Source organism: Euprymna scolopes, chromosome 37 (genome assembly GCF_053919585.1).
Source record: "Euprymna scolopes isolate OS-2025 chromosome 37, ASM5391958v1, whole genome shotgun sequence".
NCBI classification, from domain to species: domain Eukaryota; kingdom Metazoa; phylum Mollusca; class Cephalopoda; order Sepiida; family Sepiolidae; genus Euprymna; species Euprymna scolopes.
In genome coordinates, this window is record NC_136518.1 from 62,214,325 (window position 1) to 62,219,738 (window position 5,414).

The window sequence follows — 5,414 nt, forward strand, 5'->3', positions numbered from 1 at the left end:
TTTGTACCTTTTCTCCACGTTAAAAAACGACCCTGGTGTCTAACTCTGTCCCGTGGGGAGGCATAGTAAATAGGTACAATTGTTCGCCATTAGTGGATGTTGACGTCACGTCACGTGACATGACTAAGCGTTTTTTTTTTTTAGTATGAATAACATTTTTTGTTTTAATTATAAAGTCTACACTTAATTTTATAGAAAATGATGTATATATAATAGAAAAAAAAAATTACTGGTTTTGTTGGATTCAAGTGGATCCCCCCCTCCAGTTTAAGAGATAGCAGGTCACGTGGTAATATACAAAATGGCTAGCGTAAATATAAAGATCGGTTTTTTTATCGACGAATATTTTGAAAGCTGAATTTTTTTTTATTCCTGTACATTTTTTCCTGATATTTTTCGTTAAAACTCTTGTATAAATACTATTTTTAACCAGTTAAATACGTTGGAGACATTGTCATGGAGTTTAATAATCTCTAGAACAAAGCAGAAGAGAAATTACAAAAGTATCGGTAAAACAAAGTGTTTGTTTACATTTGTTCGCCATTACTGGATGTTGACGTCACGTCACGTGACATGACTAAGCGTTTTTGGATTATGTAATATTAACATTAAAATGACAGGTTTTTTGGGGGGCCCCCCTAGGAGAGAAATGATCAGTTCACCCCCTTTTAATGGTCCGTTTGGTGTGGAATTTCGATATTTGTCATGCGGGTGATCAAGGTTCAATATGATACATAATTTGTCAACTTTGGTTGTGTCTGTCAAAAGTTTGAGCTGACGTCACGTCACGTGACACGTATTGAATAACGTTAAAATGACAGGTTTTTTGGGGGGCCCCCCTAGGAGAAAAACGATCAGTTGACCCCTTTCTACTGGTCCGTTTGACGTGAAATTTCGATATTTGTCATCCGGGTGATCAAGGTGCAATATGATACCAAATTTGTCAACTCTGGTTCCGTCTTTCAAAAGTTTTAGCGTTACAAACAAACATACATACATACATACATACACACCGATTTTTGCCTTTTATATATATAGATGTCAGTAATTTAATTCTTCATATCGACGAAGTATTGAATGGGCACCCCGGAAACCGAGACACTCAAACGGGACATTGACACCAGTTGACTGCCAATGCACGTGTCATTTGTAAACATACACACACAACATGAAATTTTTCGATGGACACCATCTCTACGTTTGTTTACGAAAAAGTTTTGTTGATAAAAAGGAAAGCGTCCTAAAAAAAAACAACATTTTTTTTTAATTTAAAAAACGCACCCTACATACAAATATATTACCCTCCCCCGCATACACTCACTTTTCTTTAAATCTTTCCTTAATATTTAAAAATCAACAAATAAAACAAACAACTGAAGTTGTGTATATATGTTTTCCAATGACACATGTTTTGGCAGTCAACCTGTATAAATTGAAAAGTGTCCCGTTTTAGTGTCTCGTCTTCCGGGGTCCTTATCCCCTAATTCGTTCCTTCATATATAAATTATCATTTTTGATGACCTAATGGTTGGTGTTTATTTTTCTTTGATTTTTAATCAGTGTAGGATTTCTTTCCAAGTTCATTTTAAAAGGGCGGGGATTGACTGAATTTCTATTTATTAGAAGTCTTTCTCGTGCCTTTTTTTTTTCAGTGGGATGGGATTACACTATCGAGAGTTGAAAAAAAAATAAATAAAGACTTAGCTTAAATATAATTCTTTTTATTATAACGACGTTCGCGGCAGCTATACATTAAAAAAAATGATGTCGGGTGTTAGAATATATATTTAATTTGACGTTTGAATTTAAAATATTTTACTACATTATTATAAACAATTGATTTTAAGAAATAAATTACTTAATTGCAGTAATTGGTAGGAAATTGTCTCAAATTTATTGTTTTTATGTGAGCTTTCGCATCAGTTTCAGTGAGTTAAGAAAATAAGTCCGCTAACAGTTTTATTAACCAGTATTCTAAGATACACTTAAACGAAATAAAATACATTCGTGCGAATAATTTTGTGAAATAAAAACCGAAAATAGATTAACCGAAATCGATATAAAAATAGATTGCTACTTAAATCAGACTCAAAGTTTGATTTGTCAGTTTAAATGCTATTTGGGTCTGACTTTAAAAAAAAACTCTGACAAGATAACTTCGTATGTCATATTTTTTCTATTGGTTGTACTTGATGTATATATATTTCATTTTGTACTGATGAACATTTTTAGTAATAATTTTGATGCCAATTTACCGTTCTGTGTTAATAATTTTCTCCAAAATTATTAAATTTATGTAGAATTTTTTAATTTACTAGCAGACCGCTAAATAAGCTTAAATATATTTTAATCTATGCAGACGACGTATTTATTATTATAGAAACAATTTTCTATTAATTATTATATTGAACCTAATATATAGCAGTGAGATCAAAACCAAAAATAATATATATGACTTGGATGCCATCAGCTGGAATCGAAACCAAAACATAAAACTCTCCACCCTCATTCCCTAACTTCTGAGCGACACACATAAGCATGGATAATATATTTATTTTTATTTACAGAAAGTTTAGATAAGTCGTCGGTGCCGTCGGTTTCAAACCTGATAACCTGATTTCAAAACTGGGACTGTTTTAGATACCCATATCAAGCTCTCTTCAGCCGATACTCATCTGTTTTCTCACCGGAATTGAAATCATACAAATACCTTACTAGATCACATTCAAATCTCGTTTTTCTGAATAACTTTAAATTCAAATAAAAATTTTAAAAATTGCCGTTTAATGTTTTGGACGCCGAAGAAAACAAAAGAAAAAAAAACGAAAAAGAAAAATTAATCAAGTGAATTATATATAATTCACTTGTCATCCTCTTTTTTTTTCTTTTTTTTTTTTTAAGATGAAATCGCTTGATCGTTGAAGACAAGATTCAAGCAAGGGCGCGCAATCCACAGTTTTACAATTACATAGATTGAATTAAGTGGTTTTATCCATAGGTTGTCAACACTGAAGGAATCTACCATTTATGTATGTATGTATGTATCTGGGTCAACGGCCAACTAGCACCGTGTATATTTGTGTGTGTGTATATGTGTATTGTGGTGAAGGCAACCTTTCTAGGAGAAGCAAATCTCTGATTAAAAAAACCATAAAGCGGGAGACCAGTACCCGCATTAAGCTGGTCTGCAGTTTAATTTGTTGCTGGCTATCTTGCTCTTGCTTGTTGCTGGATCTGAACATTTTGAACCGAGAGAGAGACTTAGCTGTCGTACAAAGCTAAGACTCTGTAACACCATCTTTGTATAGATACTCCCTCAGGCATTTGGGCTCATGGATTTTAAATGTCTGAGGGAGTGGCACTCGTCTGACAAGACGTTGCAATAATCATGAATGTATATGTGTATTATTAGTATCAATATTTATAACCAGATAAAAAAGCTTTTTTTCCGTTCTCTTTGCAAAACTAATCATTCTTCGATGTCAAGCCAGAAAAAAAGTTTTAGAAATAAAGACTCGAAAAACATCAAAGGAATTTCATTGCTTACTTTATTTAAGGTTTCTGTGTTGACACCATGCTTTTGTCACGCTCTTTTATTTTATAAACCATCATTCATTAAATTCCACTTTTCATCTCCATTCTTTTTAGTATCACCACTACCACCACATACCCCGACTCCCATAGCCAATCTCATAATAGTGACATACAGATTGATTTGATTTTTTTTTTTTTTACAATGCTCGGATCTGAGCTACGAGGTGCCTTCAATAAGTTTCTTTCAATAAGACCTTTTTCGCACTATTATTTTCCATCGGACTACTGTTCTCATCTTGGGTGTGATTTTCACAACGTTTCGGTCAATATAACCTCCGACCTTCTTCAGGTGTATCTTATCGAACTCGGGAATGTTTCTGTCGAACTTGGGAATTTGGACATAATTTCGAGTGCAACCATTTATTTACTCCATGGGGGTAGCATGCTCTTGTTCCGTCAGCCCTAAGTAATTCGCAAATGTATATTTCGGTTGGAGAATATCACTTTTACAATTGATTTTTCCCAGTACTCTAACCACTGCAGACAATTCTAGTATAAATTTTAAGAGCCTTAAACCTACTATTTATTTCTAGTTGTAAATATCACCATTTATTACTAATTATTACTATATATTAATGCATATCTATCTCTATACTTATTACTTGTATATATTAATGTTTTTACTTATTAGTTGTATATATTATCTATTGTTCATAATTACTGGTTCCTATACCGTATTGAATTCTATACTAGGTCTACTTAGTAGTTGGTTATTCCCCTGCATATGTGCTGCTTCTTTCAGTTGTCTTACTCTCCACCGTTCCTCTTTGTCTATAATTTTTACTTCGTCCCATAATGGTAGATTGTTTTCCCTTTTCTTTCCAGATATGGTCAGCTATATATGACTTTTCAGTCTCTCCACATAGTACGGCTTTTCGATGTTCTTCTAACCGCACTTTTCAATGAACCACGCGTTTCATCTCTGTATAGTTTTCCACATTTGCATTGGATTTCATATACACAGTTCTTAGTCATGATTTTTTTCTGTAAGGTGCTTGACTCTCACAAGCTGTTCCCGGAGAGTTTAATCACTCCTGAATAATGTCCTGATGTCATATAGATTGCATATTCGTTGAAGATTTTCAGACAAGCAATTCATATATGGTATACAAACTGTGGTGAGTTTCTGAATGGTGTCCTTTTCTGTTTGGTCCAGATTTCTTGGAGCTGATGTCTAGCTCTCTAGATGTTTGTTTCGGTGGAGGGTTTCTCTTAAACTGTCCATCTCCTCTTGATATGCACTGATGTTACTACATATTGCTTTCGTGTTGAAAGTAACGGACGATTCCTTTCTTTATATTATATGGATGGTGGAAGTTGTAGTTTAGATACTGTCCAGTGAAAGTTGGCTTTCGGTATGCAGATGACATAAATCTCTGACCTGTGTGAGTTATCAGCACATCTAGGAACGATAATTTATTGTTATTTTATTTTTCCATTGCGAACTGTATAGTTGGACGGAGTTCACATGGTCTAGTAACGTTTAAACATCTTCCTGATGGGGCCAGAGTATGAATGTGTCATCTACATATCATAACCACATTGTTGGCTTTAGTGGTGTTCATCCTAATGCCATTGCCTCAAAGTAGTCCATGTATGCATTGGCCAGTACCGGGGACAATGGTGATCCCATCGCCAGACCTTCTTTCATATGGGCACTTTTATTGATAGTAACTACACACATGAGACTTTAATCCCCTTTGTAGTAATCTCCTTCGGCTGTAATGCACTTGTTGTGCCGTTTCAACAACTTCTGGGAGATTTTTCAAGGGTTTCTCTTAAACAGTTTATTATTGGAAGATATCTCGTTAACTTCATTT

General features: G+C 34.1%; 1 pseudogene; it reads left to right on the plus strand.

Moving 5' to 3' along the window:
• The window catches only part of LOC145261388 (U2 spliceosomal RNA), a 134-nt pseudogene extending 122 nt beyond the window's left edge, over nucleotides 1-12 (plus strand).
• The last annotated feature ends 5,402 nt before the right edge of the window (nucleotides 13-5,414 follow it).